Source organism: Diceros bicornis, chromosome 4, assembly GCF_020826845.1.
Source record: "Diceros bicornis minor isolate mBicDic1 chromosome 4, mDicBic1.mat.cur, whole genome shotgun sequence".
Taxonomy (NCBI): domain Eukaryota; kingdom Metazoa; phylum Chordata; class Mammalia; order Perissodactyla; family Rhinocerotidae; genus Diceros; species Diceros bicornis.
In genome coordinates, this window is record NC_080743.1 from 68,504,323 (window position 1) to 68,524,565 (window position 20,243).

At 35.8% G+C, this 20,243-nt stretch overlaps 1 protein-coding gene across 1 annotated transcript in view; it reads left to right on the plus strand.

Moving 5' to 3' along the window:
* The window catches only part of ATF6 (activating transcription factor 6), a gene marked incomplete at its 5' end in the record, with an annotated part of 211,042 nt that overhangs the window by 107,601 nt on the left and 83,198 nt on the right, over window positions 1-20,243 (plus strand). The gene's annotated exons all lie outside the window — the stretch shown is intronic.

A 20,243-nucleotide genomic window follows, 5' to 3' on the forward strand; every position in this document is an offset into this window, starting at 1 on the left:
AAAACTTCATTATAAGAAAGACTATTTCTTCACATGATGAATATGTGAGGGAAAAATGTTTTTTCAACAATTCATAGATGCAGACTTTAGAGACCTGCGTTTTAGTCCTGATTCTGCCACTATTTGCTTTGTGACTTTAGACAAATCACGTCTCCCCTATCTTCAGTTTCCTTACGTGTAAAATGATAAAGTTAGAGTAGATTTGCATTTTCCTTCTAGCTCTAGAAAGCTATAGTATTCTTCTAACTATTTGTGTGTGTTTATCTGTGTGAACACTGTCTTCTTAGAAATCTGTAGTATTGTGTTAAAACTCTTGGAAGTTACTAAATTGGTTCAGTCTAGTGGACTTAGTACATTAAGGGTTTTGAAAAACAACAAAATGTCAAGTTATAAGGTAGGCCTATAAATTAATGAGTTTTGTTTTTTAATAACTGGTGGTCTTGTAATTTATTTAATAATCACTTTTATAGTACATACAATATGCCAATATTTAATCCTCATAATATCCTTATGAGAGGTAGATACAGTTACTATCCTTACTTTACAGATGGGGAACCTGAGGCATGGAGAGGTTAATTAATTTGTCCAAAGTGACATAGTTTGGAAGTGACAGAGCCAGAATTTAATCTAGAACATCTGGCTCCAGAGTCTGTGTTTATGATCACTTCCTTATGTTGCCTTTCTAGAATTTTTATATCCAAATGTCTTATCTTTCAAAGTATTCAACTTGGAATTTAATTCCATCGATCTCTCTGTTCAAAATATATTTTGAGTTTCTTCAGGTTCATTTTCTGTAGAGAACAAGACCAAAGACAAAGCCCTCTGAAAAGCAAGCCACATGCTACTGAAAGTAATAGTGTAGGAGAAACAGGAGGTAGCAGGGAAACACAGAAGAAATGATTAGAGATGTCTAAGGAGAATTGGAATAATATACTACAGATTATGGGGGGAAAAATCAACTTGTTTATTTTGTTTTAAAACGTGGAGGTCAAGGAAGAAGAGTTAAAAAGGACGTGGTCAGCAGTATCAGATATCACAGAGCTCGCTGAGAATGAGAAATGAGAAAAACCCATTTGTCCTGTCTAAACATGGAAAACATGGAAGTCATTGGTGACTTCAGATTACAATTATGGTAGAGTAATCATTACAGAATCCAGTCTAGAGGCAGGTAGGAGAGAATGTGAAAGAAATAAAGTGATAGGTTTGGTAAATTTGGCATTGAGGGGAAGGAGAGATAGCCCAGATATGATTAAAAGGATGAGAACTAAGGGGGTGTGTGTGTGTGTGTGTGTGTGTGTTAAGGATAGGAAAGATATAAAGGTAAAGTATAAGGTAAATAGAGACTATTTTGGTTAATTTATGTACATATAAATATAGGAATGGAGCATATATTTTATTTTTGACAGATGCTTTAAAGGAAAATAAACAAGTCAGTGTTTGTTTCACATCTATATTAATGTTACTGTTTAAAGCAGAGCATGGAGAAAGTTGAAGAAAAATTTTTGTTTATCTGCAGTAGGACTACAAAAAAAAAGAGAGTATGGAATTAAACAGGTTTTTAAAAAATAAAATCATATCTAAAGTATTCCTTGAGACATCAAAAGTCTTCTAAATCTTAAATAAGGAGCTAGTTTTTAATAATGGTAAAGAGTTTTAAAAATATAAAAGTTGATAGAACTATTTCTAATTTAATTTATACATAGATAGTCTTGGAGTTTTTCCTTGTATGAAGTCAGAAAACTAGCAAAGTAGGCTGTTAAATCATTTTATGTCTAAACAAAATTTGGTACAAGCTTTTTGATGATGTCACAAAACTTAATCATGGAGGAAGCAATTATTATAGTTAGGAAAAGTTGATGATTTATGATCTGACTCAGGATTAAGGTCTGAAACACTCGTGTCATTTCCTCCCCTCTCTCATATGTGGTGATTTGTTCATTTTGGACTCTGATTCGTTTAACTTTGACACCATCAGCAAGTCTGAACGCTGACACTTAGTTGATTTTTCCTGAAAAACCCTAAAGCTAATAGTTGTGTGATATTTATTTCAAGGCATTGATGCTAATCCATAAAGAGCCTATTATGGGTAGGCTTTGAGGAGTTTTCCAATTCATAGTCTGGGAATCACACTGGAAGCCAGCAGGATGGATGATGAGCTGAGACAAAGAGTATAGTACGTGCCTAACTAAATAATTGTGTGATTGTTTGCTTAATGTTTGTTTTTCCTGCTAGGCCTTAAGCACCCTGAGGGCAAGAATTATCTCTTAGTCATCACCCTATTCCTAGTATCCAGCATAATACCAGGCATATAGCAGGTATTCAGTAAATACTGAATGAATTAGTGAACAAACGAACGAATGAACTGGATACCAAATCCGTCAGTTTGACATTATATTCTAAATTTGTTTATACCATCACCATAATGTGATAGAGAATCTGTGATAGACCAGCTTCTTGACTGTTTTTATTAGGGCCATCTCTGTCTCATGATAAATCTAGAAATCAGGCTTTGAAAATTAGTGAATTCAAATGCATTTTTAAAAGGTGCCATTTTGCATGAGGGAAGCTATACATCCAGTAAGATTTCTCCAGGTTTCAGAGTCAAAACCCCGATCTTGATAGTACGTCGACAGAAATGATTATTTTTCACTTAGGATGCTGAACAGACTGGTGTCATTTTAAGCTCCAGAATTAATAAACTGTGGACTGAATAAAACCCGTATTTACAGAGGCCCATCTACAATGTGTGTCTCTGGTGTCCTAGAAGGATGGGAAGATGTTAGCATTTTATCCCCTGCACAGTGTTTATTTTGAATATGGAAGGTATTCAAGAAAAACTTGTCAACTTGTTAAGTCTTCAACTCTAGAAATAAATCTTGAAAATAAAACTAAAATCTATCACACACAATAAACAGGCCTGTTATTCAGTTTAAGTTTTATAGTTATTTCTCTTCTGACTCCATTTGTTATTGAATAGAAATTCAATAACTTTTACTCTGTTAAGAATGAGTCTGCCTTGGAGGGGAGTGTCAGATGTTTACTTTGAAGTTCCTTGTAGAGACTGGTTGCTTTCTCCCTCTAAAATGTGCTTTGAATTAGCAGCTTTTGAATATCTATTCTGGTGGAGATACAAGCAATGTGAACTAAAGAGAATGATATATAGTCAAAAAATAGTTTTTCCTTGACTTTAGAATGAAGAAAATCCAACTCAGAGCTATGCAGGCAGACATTTATCTGATCAGATTTTTATCCACTCATCTTCTATATGTTTGACCCTGACCTTTTAGGCTCCTGTTTTGCCATTTGGCCTAAGACCCAACTGAATAATAAGAAAGTGGATTTCCTTAGATTGATGTGGATCAGTGGTTCCTACTTTTTAGTTTAGAACTCCTTTATATTTTCCAAAACACAAAGAAACATTAGTGAGAAGAGTGGCATGGTTTTACATTTTTATGAATCTTTTTAATATTTGGCTTAATAGAAGCCAGCTAGATTCTCATATCTGCTTCTGCATTAATCATTTCTTTTTGGTTGAAATATATGAAGAAAATTTGGCCTCACACAGATATGTAGTTGGATAAGGAAGGAATATTTTTAAAGCCTTTTCAGATAATTGTGGGTATTCTTCTTTGATGCTACACCAAAATTCAACAAGAGAGTTTCTTAAAGGTCAGTTGCAATGTAGAAGCCACATCTATGAACTTTTAGTACTCTGACACCTTAAAATCCATTGGTTTATCTTGCACCACTTTGAATGGATCTTTTACCCATTGCATGATTTTGTAACATCACACATTGGTCATTTGGAAAATATTGGCTTATTGACATGCAGGTCTTCCAAAATGTTGACACATTTTATTATACGATATTAAAAAGTCACATTCTTTAATACTGCCACAAATTTTATCAGAAAAGTCTTTAGGAAGCTGTTAAGGTCATGGTAGCAGATGCAAGTTTCCCAAAATTCTAGTTTCTGCTTGAAGGCTCAAATTTTATCATAGTCAAAAATATTGTCAGCTGTTTTCCTTGAAGTGGCAGGTTCCCTTAATTCATTTTCAAGAAAATGTCTATCAAATACCCAACTCTAAATAACTGTAGTTTGCCTGTCTAACATTCTTTCAAGTAAAACTGGTGTTCCATTAAAAAAAGCTAGTACAGCTCATAACTCAATTACACAAGTGGTTTTCCTCTAGACAACCAGTATACTTTGGGATGCAGCAGAAGTGCTTTATGTGTATTTCCTGTTTTGTCACACAGAATATTAAAAAGAAGTCTACTCAAGGGTGAAGATTTAATAAAATTAATAATTTTTATTGCTTTATCAAGGATATCTTTAAACTGACTGTGTGTGTCTATATCCAGACATGGGGCGATAAATGATACAGTGAACTCTAATACAGTTTGATAGTGCTGTCTTTTTTCTTGTTGTTGTTGTGAGGAAGATCAGCCCTGAGCTGACATCCATGCCAGTCCTCCTCTTTTTGCTGAGGAAGACCGGCCCTAAGCTAACATCTATGGCCAATCCTCCTTTTTTTCTCTTTTTCTCCCCAAAGCCCCAGTAGACAGTTGTATGTCATAGTCGCACATCCTTCTAGTTGCTGTATGTGGGACACTGCCTCAGCATGGCCAGACAAGCGGTGTGTTGGTGCGCACCAGGGATCTGAACCCAGGCCACCAGTAGCAGAGCGCGCGTACTTAACCACTAAGCCACAGGGCCGGCCCCAATACTGCTGTCTTGATTAATGCTAAGGCACCAGAATTGCTTTTGCACCATCAGTGTAAATATCAACACAGTTGTTCCAGGATAAATGATGAGATCCAAAAAAAGTCATTCAACACGGAATGTTTTAGTACTGCTTGTGTTTGTTGCCAAGCATTCCCATAAAAGATCTTTGTTGCTGATTACTTGGTGCTCATACCAAATGAATATATACAAAACATCAAGTCTGTAGATTCTTTCATTTGCAAAACAAAAGCACAATTCTTAGTGGAAATATTAACTCAGTCTTCATTTTTGCAACTAAATCTTTAATTTGATGAGTTACTATATGATTGGAAAGTAGCAGTGCCATGATGTCTTTCACTGAATTTTCATCCAGCAGGCACTAAGCAAGGTCATCCAAGATTTTATTAGTCTCTCAGCTATTGTATATGCTTCTTCAGCCAATGAATTATGATTTACTATGTAAGACGTTTCAGTGGTCTTTTCATTTCTAGTATGAAAAGCTATAACAACAAATTTAGATTTTTTTTTTTTTTTTTTTGCTGAGGAAGATTCTCCCTGAGCTAACATCCATTGCTAATCTTCCTCTTTTTTTGCTTGACGAAGATTAGCTCTGAGCTAACATTTGTGGCAATCTTACTCTATTTTGTACGTGAGTCGCCCCCACAGCATGGCTGATGAGTGGTATAGGTCCGTGCCTGGGACGTGAACCCGCAAACCTGGGCTGCCGAAGTGGAGCGTGCTGAACTTAACCACTAGGCCACAGGGCCGACCCCAAGACATTTTAATTTTTTTTTTTTTTTAAAGATTTTATTTATTTATTTATTTTTCCCCCCAAAGCCCCAGCAGATTGTTGTATGTCATAGCTGCACATCCTTCTAGTTGCTGTATGTGGGACGCGGCCTCAGCATGGCCAGAGAAGCGGTGCGTCCGTGTGCGCCCGGGATCCGAACCCAGGCCGCCAGCAGCGGAGCACGCGCACTTAACCGCTGAGCCATGGGGCTGGCTCAACATTTTAATTTTTAAAGAACTCATCACATCTATGTTTAAAATATTCATTTCCTTCTTCTTTAAACTCTGCATGATTGGTCTCAGAATGACATTGCAACTTAACTGACATCATTGTAGTATCTGAAATGTTTTGTTGCATAAGAGACAATAAAATAAATTATTAACACCTGTAATGCAAGAGAAAGATAGCTTTCAACATATAATTTTTTTTTTTTTTTTGGTGAGGAAGATTGGCCCTGTGCTAACATCTGTGCCCATCTTCCTCTATTTTGTATGTGGGATGCCGTCACAGCATGGCTTGATGAGCAGTGCGTCAGTCCATGCCTAGGATTCGAATCTGCGAATCCCGGGCCGCCGAAATAGAGCGTGGGAACTTAACCACTACACTACCGGAGCAGCCCCTATAATCATTTCTTATTAACAGTTTCAGCCAGTTCTTTGGAGTGGATTCTGCCTTTCCATGAGTCAGAGAATTCTCTAATATGTCAGTTTTATCTTTTTCAGCATCTTAGATGTAGACGGTATAGTTGTGGGTTGAGGAAGCAAGTTTTCTGATCTCTCATTTTTAAGCCAATGATTCAACCTTGAATATAAGAAAAATGTATTACAGATTTTATTTTATAAAATATTAAACTTTAAGAATAACAGTTTTAGATAAAATTTTAAAATTTAGAAAAGTTTCGCAAAAATTTTTAAATATTATTACAAAACAAAACAACAAAGTGTACTTTCTTCTTTGTTACATTTGGATGGAAAGTTGTGGTAGTGAAGTCCGCCCATATAACTAAACTACATAACAACGTGTTTTCAGAACTTTCTCCATTAGTCTGCTACTAGATCATGGAAGGCTTGTATGTCTTAAGATTTATTTTTTCATGTACTCAGCAAATATTTTTTCAGGAACTGTCTAATGAATATTCTGATGATATGCCAGGATCAGGGGTTCCAACGATAAATAAGACAGATACAACCTCTGTGCTCATGCGGCTTATATTTTAGTTGGTCGTGCTGACCAGAAACCAAAAAAAGTAAACAGATTAATTTGTAAAATAATGGACAGATGTAATACGTTTCATGAAGAAACAGAACAGTGGGCTCAGAGAGAATAATAGAGAGGCCTCCTAAGATAGGATCATCAAGAACACTCTCCTGAGAGGTGACATTTAACTGACATCATGAGGTGAGGGTGGGGATTCTGGGCAGAGAAAAGAGCATGTACAAAGGCAGAAAGGCAAGAAAGAGCTTTATTTGAGGTATTGAAAGAAAACCAGTGTGGCAGAAGACTTAGTGAATGGCATGGGGGAGTGGAGCTGAGTCATGAAATTGAGGTTGGAAAGACTCTGGAAGGGGCCAGATCACACAAGGACTTGTGAGCTATGGTAAGGAGTTTGGATTTTATTCTGAGGGCCAGTGAAGGGATTTAAGCAACTGAATGACATGAATGATTTAGTTTGTAGGATGACTTTATTTGCTAAAGTGGATTAGAGGGAGACATAGTAGAAGCAGAGAGACTAATTAGAAGGCTTTTTCAGTAGTCTAGGCAATATGATGATGGCAGTGGAGTGATGAATGGGTTCTAAATGCGTTTTGCAGATAGATTCAGTGGGAATTGGAGATATACTCGATATGTTAAGATTTCTGGCTTGAGTAACTAAGTAGACAGTGCTACTACTGAGATGAAAAAGATTTGGGGTAAGCAGGATAATGTATTTGGTATGAATGTTAAGAATTCTTTTTAACACATTTAAGTTTGAAATGTCAAGGAACTGTGTCAAATTGCTCTGTGCATTTGGGACTTGAGGAGAGGTTAGGTCTGAGCTAAGAAGGTGAATTTAGGAATTGTCAGCTTGGAGATACTTAAATCCATGAGATTTCTCTAGGAAGAGAGTGTAGAGGGAGAAGAGGGTCCGGGACTGAATTAGAGATTCCATTAGAGAAGGATAAACCAGCAAGGGAAACTGAAATGGAGCAACCAGCAGAGTAGGAGGAAAGCTAAGAGAGGAGATGTTTTCAAGAGAGAAGGAGTGGTTGACTTGAAGACTGCTGAGAGGTCAGGTAAGATGAAGGTAAACATCCACTGGATGTGTCAACATGAAGGCCATTGGTATCCTTGACAAGGGCTCTTTAGTGATGAGATGAAAGTGAAAGTTAGATTAAGGATGGATTAGGTGGTAAGGAAATGAAGACAGCATAACTATTTGAAGAATTTTGCCTATAAAAGGGAACAGAGAAAAGATGGTTTTATTATGTTTTTTAACCCAAGATAACAATTTAAAAATTTTTAAAGTAATGAACAGTATATAAAAAGAGAGCAATGTTCAGGGAGAAGTGATGAAGTCCTTGAGAAGGGGCAAAAGGGTGGAATTCATATCACAAGTAGAAAGATTGCCCTTTGCTAGAAGGTGGGACCTTTCTTCTCTTATGGTAGAGGCAAGCCGGGTTCATAGGTAGGAGGTTTGGTTCCAGGAAGATAAGACACCTCTGATCGTTTCTGTTTTCCCACTGAAGTGCAATGTGATGTCAGCTGAGCGTGAGGATTCTGGTGGAGGTATAGGAGATTTGAGGAGAGAGGAGCAGGTATGAAATAGTTGTCTTAGCCAATGGATACTGTGCCTACCAGAGAAACAGTAGAATTATCAGGCCATGGTGGGATGCCAATTTGCAGTGTGAGATAAGTGAAATCTCTGCAAGAAGGTGCCAGGTGTAGGGTTACAGTTGATTAATAAGACAGCCCTTGCACTCAAGGAGTTTATAATCTAAAGAATGAAAGACAAATAGTTAATTACAATACAGTCCTGTGCAGGGAAGCTTTTCTGGAGACTTAACAGCTGAGACCTGACTGCTCTGAAATACCTAAAACAATTACATCATAGCTCATGGTGACAAAAATATTCTAGAAGGTATGATAGTCACAACTGTATTATTACATCTTTATGCAATAGCTTATTTTCTTCCTGCTAACATCATCAGGCATCTTAGAATTTCTGACAGTCATTAATACTTCGAGATGCTGTGAGGAAGAGTGCCATCCCTCTCTTACTCTTCATACCTTTCCTTAATTCCAGCTGTTGGAAGCTAGAAAATTTACAAGAATTTGTAGATGCAACCTAATAGTATTATTTTGTTTTCATTTGGCATATTCTTTTTATCATTTTCAAAATAAATAAAATTTAATTTTATGCTATTATAATCAGGAATATTTGAACATGTAGCATTTACCTTGGATTTCTGCCTTATTGCCTTCTGAGGAGTTAGCCTTGTAACAATTAGAAATCTGGTATACCACTTGGAAGACTCTAATTCTCTTAATATAAGAATAAAACTTTGCGGCTAGTTTGAATTTAATTCTCTGCCATATGAAGCAAAGATTTACTCTTTAACATAGTTTGTAATTAAAATTAATAGTGGAATTTTGTATGTCATGCGATGCTGCTTGTTTTGTTTTTGTTTTTGTATTGTTTTGTTTTGTTTTTGTGAGAAAGATTAGCCCTGAGCTAACATCCGTTGCCAATCCTCTTTTTACTGAGGAAGATTGGCCCTGGGCTAACATCCATGCCCACCTTCCTCTATTTTATATGGGACGCCTGCCACAGCGTGGCTTGACAAGCTGTGTGTTGGTCCACGCTGGGATATGAACCTGCGAACCCTGGGTCGCCAAAGTAAACGGTGCGAACTTAACCACTACACCACCAAGCCGGCCCCTGTTTTGGTTTTTTTTAAGGTGAAGATTTGGGTTTTTCCCCTTTAGCTTTATTGAGATATATATATCATTGTGTAGGTTTAATGTGTACAACATGATGATTGACTACATATATATGTTCAAAATGATTACCACAATAAGCTTAGTTAACACATCCATCACCTCATATAATTGCTTTTTTTTTGTAGTGAGAACATTTAAGATCTAATCTCTTAGCAACTTTCAAGTATATGATACAGTATTGTTAACTATAGTTACCATGCTGTATATTAGATCCCAAGAATTCATTCATCTTATAACTGGAAGCTTGTACTCTTTGACCAACATCTCCCCATTTCCTCCACCTCCCTGCCCCTGGCAGTCGTCATTCTACTCGTTTCTGTGAGTAACATTCTACTCTGTTTCAGCTTTTTTTAGATTCCACTTATAGGTAAGATCGTACAGTATTTATCTTTCTGTATCTGACTTATTTCAGTTAGCATAATACCCTCAAAGTCCATCCATGTTGTTGCAAATGACAGGGTTTCCCTTTTTTGTGGCTAATATTCCATTGTATATATACACCACATTTTCTTTATCCATTCACCCGTCGATAGACACTTAGGTTGTTTCCATGTTTTGGCTATTATGAATAATGGTGCAGTGAACATTGGGGTATCTCTTTGAGATAGTGATTTCATTTCCCTCAGATATATACTCAGAAGTAGGAATGATAGTTCTGTTTTTAATTTTCTGAGGAATCTCCATACTGTTTTCCATGGTGGATTAGTTTTTTTTAAAAAAAAACAGCTTCATTGAGGTGTAATTGACATATAAGAAACTGCACATATTTAACTGCACATTTTATAAATTTTGACATATGTATATATCTGTGAAATCATCACCATAGTCAAGATAATCAACATGCCCATCATTCTGGAAAGTTTTAAGTTTCCCCTTGTCCCTTTGTAATTTCTCCCCACTCACACTCTCTCCTCTCATCAGGTAGCCACTGATCTTCTTTCTGTTACTATAAATTAGTTTACTTTTTTGAAAATAATTTTATATGTAGGAATCATACATTATGTATTTTTTTTCTTCCAGCATAATTATTTTGACATTCATCCACATTGTTGCTTTATCAGTAGTTCATTCCTCACTGCTTAGTATTCCATTGTAGGGATATAACATGATTTGTTTATCCATTCACCTTCCTCTTTTGGCTACTACAAATAAAGCTACTATGAATATTTGTGTACAAGTCTTTATAGGAACATATGGTCTCATTTCTCTTGTGTAAAAACCTAGGAGTAGAATGGCTGCATTATGTGGTAGGTGTATGCTTAGCTTTTTAGGAAACTGCCAAACTATTTTCCAAAGTGGTTGTACTATTTTACATTCTCACCAGTAGTATATGAGAGTTCCAGTTCCTCCACATCCTCACCAACACTTGATATGGCCGTTCTTTTTAATTTTAGTCATTCTAATAGATACGTAGTGGTATCTCAGGTTTTAATGTGCATTTCTCTAATGACTAATAATTTTAACCATCTTTTCATGTGCTTGTTTGCCATCTATATACCTTCTTTGGTGAAGTGTCCATTCAAGTCTTGTGCCCATTTTTAATTGGGTTGTTTGTTTTCTTATAATTGATTTGATAGTTCTTTATATGTTCTAGATACAAATCCTTTATCAGATACATGATTTCTCCCAGTCTGTTGCTTGTCTTTTCAGTTTCTTATCAGTGTTTTTCAAAGAGCAGAAATTCTTAATTTTGATGAAGTCCAATTTATCAGCTTTTTTCTTTTATGGATTGTGTTTTTGTCATTCTAAGAAATCTTTGCCTAACCCAAGGTCACAAAGATTTTCTCACGTTTTCTTCTTAAAATATTATAGTTTTAAGTTTTACATGTAGGTCTATGATCTATTTTGAATTAATTTTTATATATGGCGAAGGGATGTATCAAAGTTCACTTGTTGCATATGGTTATCCAGTATTGTATCATATTCAATGCTGTGTTTTCATCCAGTAGCCTTTAATGGAAGAATTAAAGCAAAGGCAAGTTTAAAAGGTTATACAAAGCTGTCAGGTTTCTTTGTGTTGTCCTTAACTTTCTTGTTAAGTTGTACATTTCGCTGGAACTTCTTAAAACAGTATCCTGTGATTGAACTTCTTCAACCTCAAATTTCCAGTCTTTTTACTTAACCAATAAAATGTTATTTATATACTCCTTGGAAACATAACATATACTGTAGATAATTATAGCAAAAGTGTAATGGGAAGCAGAAGATATTGCCAAACCAAGAATCTGGAGACTAGACGAAATAAACACTTAACATGTGCCTTTATAGATCACAGTGCTGGGAGATACACAGAAAAGTAAGTGAAAGAGGAACTAAAAATAAAGTTCTTATAAGAACCGTCCGCTACTTTTTGTTTAATCTACTAGTGGGTTTTTTTCCTTTTATGTAGTAAAAGAGAGTGCAGAATTAGACCCTGGAATTAATCTTTTAAAAATATATGTATGTATTAATGTGTGTATACTTACACATATTTTAGGTATTGGCTTAAAGAGTAGAAAAATAGCATAGGGTATAGATAGTTTATCCTGTAGTGTTGTGCAGCCTTATTCAGAAATAAGAAAACACGTTTTTCCACTCAGCTGTGTTAGTGGAGAAAATAACTTATAGGGGGCTGATACAGCATTTTTTTTGTAGGCAATCTTATAGCATGGGCTTTGGAGTCAGATGAATCTGGATTTCAACCAGTACTGTGCTACTGCTTACAAACTCCAAGACTTTAGGGAAATACTTTTCAGAGCCTCAATGTCCTTATCTCTAATATGGTAATGTTAATAGTTACCTCTTCCTAGGTTAAGAAGTTTAAACGAAATAATAAATCAAGTACTAGCACAGTACTTAACACATAGCAGGTGTTCCATGTATGTCTGTTTCTCTGTCATCAGGGAATTGACCTTTGAAGCATATAGCTACAGTTTGAAGAACTCATAAATGAATACGACAAGGGGAGAGAGTTCGTTTTTCATTAGATGTAGCACAATCATCCGTGATCCCTCCGTACCCCTAACTCCCCATAAAGATTCATTTTAATGCTATTGTTTTCCTTATCATCCATCAATAGACAGAAAATTAGCATATTTGGAAAGAAAATGAAATCTGAGAGACTACACAACAGTGGCTTTTATGTTACTATCCATTATCTAATTAGGTTTATGAAGGCTGGATTTAGATAATTTAGACCTATCTTTTTTCCCTTTTTAAAAGGAGGGAAAGGGGATCATAAATTTTAAAGGAAGGGCTCTTCCAAACAGAAAGATAGCCAGAATCTCCCTCAGTAGTCTATGCCTCTTATAACAGCCTTTAAAAAAGTGATTTTAGAGTTTTTTAAAAATATTTCCCATATTGTTTCTAATTCAATGTTCATTTCACATAATGTCTATAGAAAAGAGAGAATTAGATTACATACAGAAAATGGAGTAACAGCAGACACCAGGTTTTCTGCTCTTTCTAGGGTTTATTCAAATTGACTATATCCCATTCATTTTAATGGATTTAATGACATCAGTTGATAATTGAAAAGAAACTATGCAGTTTTTAATCTGACCTTTCCATGTTGATAGGAGCCTTATGACTGCCTTATGTCATGAGTTCATCCAGAAAATATAATAAACATTACTTTCGGGCCAGCCCCGTGGCTTAGCGGTTAAGTGTGCGCACTCCGCTACTGGCGGCCTGGGTTTGGATCCCGGGCGCGCACCGATGCACCGCTTCTCCAGCCATGCTGAGGCCGCGTCCCACATACAGCAACTAGAAGGATGTGCAACTATTACATACAACTATCTACTGGGGCTTTGGGGAGGAAAAAAAAAAAAGGAGGAGGATTGGCAATAGATGTTAGCTCAGAGCCGGTCTTCCTCAGCAAAAAGAGGAGGATTAGCGTGGATGTTAGCTCAGTGCTGATCTTCCACACAAAAATAAAATAAATAAATAAATAAATAAAAAAGAATGAGTAAGATGATAAATTTCATTAAAAAATAATAAAAAAATAAACATTACTTTCATTTGTAGCGTAAAGCCAGTCTTGTTTTCTTATAAATGTTAATAACATATACACGTAATCATATGTAGATTTTAAAACAGTTACATAAGCATAGGTTTAGTAATTATTAATAGATGTTATTGCACAAGGTTGCAATTCTTTATTTCTCATTTTTAGATGAAGGCCATTACCTGACATTTTCATATATAATAGAAGTCCATAGGTTATTAAGAAGATCGAAAATTAATGATAAAATAATTTGAATTCATATTATAAAATAGTTCAAGTCTATTATGATGCAACAACTTCACTTAAATCTGAGGCTTTAGGGTCAGCTTTTTAGTTATAAAGTTTATCTTGCTTATTTTTCAGTAAAATATGTGAGTATATATAATATTCTACCATACAGAAAGAAGTGGTCAACGTAATTTCTGTTCATATATGATTGCTGATTATTTGAAAGCTATTATCCTCCTGGGATTATTTTACCAACTTTTTGTTCGGCTTAGATTAGGGAGAATATAGTGTCTCCTTAAGCAAAGTGCTCATTACAACCAAAGCAAGTCCAGACTCAGTTGTTTTTATTTGTATTTTTCAGTTTTTATTGTAGTTTTGTGTAGTTGACCTGAGTTTAAAATATAAAGCCAAGGGGCCGGCCTGGTGGTGCAAGCAGTTAAGTGCACATGCTCCAGTTCAGTGGCCCAAGGTTCGCAGGTTCAGATCCCGGGGGTGCAGCGACGCACTGCTTGTCAAAGCCATGCTGTGGTGGCAGCCCATATAAAGTGGAGGAAGATGGGCACGGATGTTAGCTCAGGGCCAACCTTCCTCAGCAAAAAAAGAGGAGGATTGGCATCAGATGTTAGCTCAGGGCTGACCTTCCTCACAAAAAAAAAAAAAATATATATATATATATATATACACACACACACACACACACAAGAAGGCATATTTACCATCTACCAAAATGTGACTCAATTTCCTTTTGAACATGCTTCTTTTTTAAGAGGGCAAATGGTAGTGATAAATACCAAAATCCAAATTTTTAAAAAACTTTTAGTGCCTCTTTTGTTGCTGTTTAAGAGAAAACATAAATATGAGATATCTTCAGAGCATAAATGATTTCTTTCTTCAGACCTTTAAGAATTGATTTTAGTACCCAAAAAACTTTATTCATGCTAAGTTGTGACTATCTATTTGAATAATTGCTTTACTTTTATAATTAAAATAGCTCTTCCAAAAAAAGCAGCTGTCCTCAAAGAATTATTATTTAATCAAGAGATTTAATAAATTTTACTGTCATTCATTCAATGAAATATTTATTGAGTAGCCATTATGTTCCAGGTTATTCTCACTGCAAAGAATCCAGCAATAAACAAAACAAACCCCTTGCTTTTATATTCTAGAGATGGACACAACAAATATATAAATAAATAATCAGTTGGTGAAAAATGCTGAGAACGAAAATCAAAGTAAAAGAACAGAGTAATTTTTTTGTGTGTGTGAGGGAGATTGGCCCTGAGCTAACATCTGTTTCCAGTCTTTCCTCTATTTTTTGTATGTGGGTCACCGCCACAGCATGGCTTGATGAATGGTGTAGGTCCGCACCTGGGATCCAAACCCACAAATGCAAGCCATCGAAGCAGAGTGTGCCAAACTTAACCACTACACCACTGGGCTGGCCCCAAGGACAGAGTAATTTTAAATGAACATTGAGAAGGTATACTTTTTCAGATTGAAGCATATAAATTCTTTGGCTTATGTTTTTAAATTTCCTTTTGACTATTTCTGTTGCCAGTGAAAATTATTTAGAGTAATTAGAAACTTGTTATACATATTTTGTATACTAATCTAAAACTTTAACCCCAACTAGTGAATTTAGCATTTATAAATGGAAGTGTCTATGGAGAAATAAAATCTTTAGTTAACCACGACTTTACTTTTAGCAGTAAAGTCTGCAGCTCATGAAATTTGTAATTCTGGAGTGGTTTCAGCTTGCACCAGCCCCTGGGGAGCCTGTTGATACACCACTGAGTTACAGATTATTATTCAGCTGTAGAAGTTTTATGCTTAGACATTTTCTTACATCTTCCTCTCTCAGTCAGTTGAAATCTTGTATTTTTGCCAAATAAAACAAATCCCATACTAATAAGAAGCTATAAATAAACAGTAGGAGCATGAGTCAGAGCCAGCATCACCCTTATTTCTTGTGTGTACCTCTCTAGTACTCCCCAACATGTTTATTTTGCACAAACATGTAGTACTGCATAACTACTGTTCTACAGACCAACTCCAGTTACTTAAGTGAGGGCTGTTTTTTAGAGCTAAGCAATACGGTGACTAGTAGAATTCTGGCATATTACCAGAGTCAAAAGCAGAATGTGAAACTCAGCATGCTGTTGATGGGAGAAAAAAGAAATATATTTCCTACCTTTCCTGTATAAATCCCTAAAGAGTTTAGCCCATAAGACTGCTGTTAGATCTCCAAAATGGATTTTTATATGATGTAGCATCATTCAGCAATTTTTCAGGGGGAAAAAAGGAAAAGTTGCTAGAGACTCCCATCTCTTTTGCTAGTCAGGTCCTGTCTGATAAATTTTATCCTATTTTGTTTCATTAATTCATTTATTCATTCAGTAAATGTTCATTGAACACTTATTGTTACCAGGCACTGAGCTACCATAGAATATATAAAAATGAATAAGCTAAAATCCTTGTCTTCAAGGAATTTATTATAGTGGAGCGAAGTAACTTGTAAATCCAAAATTACAACACTGTGATAGGAACTATAAAAGAGATATATAGAGAATACTTTGAGATTACAAATAAAACTACTGTTTATGAAGCATTTACTGTCCTAGCTGTTTTTTTTTTTTTTCCCCAAAGCCCCAGTAGATAGTTGTATGTCATAGCTGCACATTCTTCTAGTTGCTGTATGTGGGATGCGGCCTCAGCATGGCCGGAGAAGCAGTGCGTCGGTGCGCGCCCGGGATCCGAACCCGGGCTGCCAGCAGCGGAGCGCGCGCACTTAACCACTAAGCCACGGGGCCGGCCCCTGTCCTAGCTGTTTTATATATTTCATTTAATCCTTTCAACAGCTCTATGAGGTAGATATTATTACAGTATTTAATTGTGCCAGGAGCACTAACTTCATCTAGGAAGGAGAAGGTGGTATCAGGGAAGGTTTTTTCAGAAAACAATTCTTGAGTTGATTGTAGAAGGATGAATGAGTAGGGTATAGAGTGGGAGAAAGACGAAGACGAGGCAATGTGGCATTTCACTCAGAGAGAGGTGAATATGTAAAAGCATAGGACGGGTGAGAGAACTGTTGTTGGAATGTGGAGTAGGTGCTGGGAAATAAAAGATGGCAGGATCTAGATCATGAAGGAACTTGTGGGCCATGCCTAAGGAATTTGGTCCTTACCCTGTAGAAGATAGAAATATGATCAGACATGCATTTCAGGAAGATAACTCTGTAATTGTTTGTACAAGGCATTAGAAGATGGTTTTTTACTTTTCAAGGAAGTAATTTCTTTTAAGGAAGAAATTCTCCTCCAGCATTGACTTATGTTTATTAAGTACATAAAAACATAAAACTCGAAACATTTTCAACTTATAGTTTTACAGTTACCAAACCAAAATAATTGAATAAATTAAATCTAAATAATATTACAAAGATAAAATTCAAATCAACAACATGAATTTATGTAACAGATTACGTTTTTGTAAAAGTCACTACTGACAAGTGAAGGTGATACTAACTCTCATGGTGCAGGTCCTTTCTATGTTTAATCAGACATTTCCATACTGTTGAGTACTCCGTGATAACTTAATTCTTCCTCTAGTTTTTTCTATGTGAACCACTAAGAAAACTTTTGTTCTCTCCAAACAGTTGTTTGGGAGAAGGAAAAAAAGGATAATCATTCCTAATAGGCTCTTCTCTCACTCATCAATTAAAATAATGGTACTTGGTGCCATCATAATCATAAACAAATGTAATTGCGGGCCCCAGAACTACATGGCAGTTGTAATATGACCCAGAATATGCTTACATCAATTATCTTATCATCCAGATGAATACACACAAATAATTATAGGGAACTGATGGACTCCAATTTGAGAAATGCAGAACTAGATGATTCATTGTTCATCCAGTACATTATTCATACAGGGATTTTGCAAACAAGGAAGACATCAGCGTCTTGGGTGGAAAGTCACTGGCCAAAGCACCTTAAAAAGTCAAGAATCTAGGACCCAGAGGTCAGTAGATTTTTGTTAAAATCAGTGATCTTAAGGACCCTTGAGAGTAGACGTCGTTGTTCCAAACTATACCAATTATGTAATTTGTAAGATAAAATACTGTGAACTTGATGCTATTGCCAGAAGGGGTTCTGCTCACAAATGCACTTTTCAGCCAAAGTAGCCAGTAAACTTTGTTCTTACTTCATTTACGCCCTCTTTGATATGGCCACTAAACACTGATGATCTCAGGAATTCAAGCTAGTTTTTTTTAAATACTTATATTCAACTCTGTAGTACAATTAGTCATCACTGCTAAATAACAAGATAGTGAACAAGAAAATTATACCTTGGTTTGTTGGTATAGAATTCACAGTTCTGCTCCATTTCAAAGGGTGAAGGGAGATTTTGGAATATTGATATAGAGACTCTCCTTCAATAATAGCTAACATTTATTGAGCAATTACCATGTTCAAGGCACTGTGCTAAACTCTTTACATATATTAACTAACTTAATCCTCAAAGCAGCTTTTATGAGATAGCTATTATTATAAAGTTCATTTTATAGATGAAGGGAATGAAGCACAGAGAGGTTTAGTAACTTAGCCAGGGTCACATGGGTAGTAAGTAGCAAAGCCAGGATTTGAACATGGCAGGCTAACTTCATAGCCTTAACCACAATGCTGTATTGCCACTCCTCTTCATCTTCACCTGCATGCACACTTTGGATTTGGAGACTGATTCTGGACATGTTGCATTGGCAACTACAACTGACAAAAGGACACTGCAGCGAATGCCTCTGCATTGTTTATTTCTGTATCCTTACTTGTAGCAGTCTAAGAGGAAGAATGAAGGAAGGAGAAGTGATATGTTTGTCAGCTCTAGAAATTGGCTGTGGCAGGGTTCTCAGTAACTACGTTGTAAAACTAAACATTTTATGATACTCCCTAGGGGTTATTCATAAGTGATAAATGAAGCCATTTGGTCTAGATAACTTAAGATCCATTGCAACCCAGAGATGAAGAATTTTATAAATGTGAAGAGATAAATATTACCACCTGCCAGAGTCTTAAGATTATCTAGATTTAGCCCCACTGATTATATTTCTTCTAACTTTTATAGACAAAGAGAAATCAGTGGGAAAAAAAAGTATTTTGAAGGATTAAATTCCAATCTGTGTCTCAAGGTTACATGTATGTCCGTACAGTTGACACAACAACAGTTGCTTCAAATAGTTTTGTAAATGGAACTCACAGATAGGACCACAGAATCCCTTCTTCACAGGGCATAGTTTCAGAGTTGGAGGATATTTAAAGGATAAATCAATCCATAAATCTGTAGGATTCCTAAAAGAAGAGTGGTGTGTCAGTTATTGGCATCAGTACATGATGAACCCTGCTGGGCTGTGGAGAAAGGAGAACCTGACCTGAACAAGACAACACTCTACACAGCTGTCCCTGGCCTTCCTCCGCCTGTTAGCACTCAGTGTTAATTTCATGGGTCAAATCAAGTGCATTACATAATTTTTAAAAACAACCGCTGATTGCTGATGGTCGATATGGGAAGAAAAATTAGGAGCTGTTAATTTCCTGTCAACTGCTATTTTTCTTAATAAGGGCAAGAAATATGAATAAATAAAATACTTATATCACACTAGAAAAAAGAGCAGTTGAATCTCCCAGAGAATTTTATATTTTATTGTCAGACAACTAAAGAAAATAATTTCATATAAATGGCTACATTAATCAGTATCATAATGTAGGTAGAAAGAAACTGCCTCACTTCTTTAAAAGAAAACTAGAAATGTTTTCTTTTTGAAAATAGAGTAATCATTTGTTAAACTATATATACCATTGAGGATGTTTTTGATATAAAAGGGAATTTCCATAATAGCTCCATTGTAATATTTTATAGGCAAAGTTATGAAAAAATCAAGGTATGAGAAAATTGTGGTCATGTTTCAGTAAGTATTTGTTTTCCTTTTCTCTTTGATAGCCCTAAATTGGTGTAACTTGAATGTAAGTGTGTGTGTGTAAAAATGTATGTATGTCTAATTCACCTCTTAAGAGAAGTTTAGTGTAAATATAAACAGCAATTCTTTCCTTAAGTAAAAAAAAAAAACACACATTATTGAATTCTGCCTTTTTTCATTTCTTCATATCCAAAACTATCACCAAGTACTGTTAATTTTACTTTCTAAAATTCTCTTGATGCTTCTCCTTCAACGCCATCGCCACCACTTTAAATGAGGCATACTTTCTCTCTTGAATTATGGCACCAGTCTCTCTTCCTTTGGTCTCTTTTTCATATCCACCTCCACAACTGAAATCATCCATCTGCATGTATTTTTTCCCTGCCTAAATGTCCTTAATTGGCTTTTATTAAATCCAAGTTCCTTAAGCATGGCAAACAGGGCCCTGCCTCCATGAGCTGGTCCTTGTTTATTTCTCCTGCATCATATCCTGTCCCTTCCCTTAGATCTTAAGAGCCATCTTAAGATCCAACTTAACAGTAGTCCCCCATTACCACCCCAA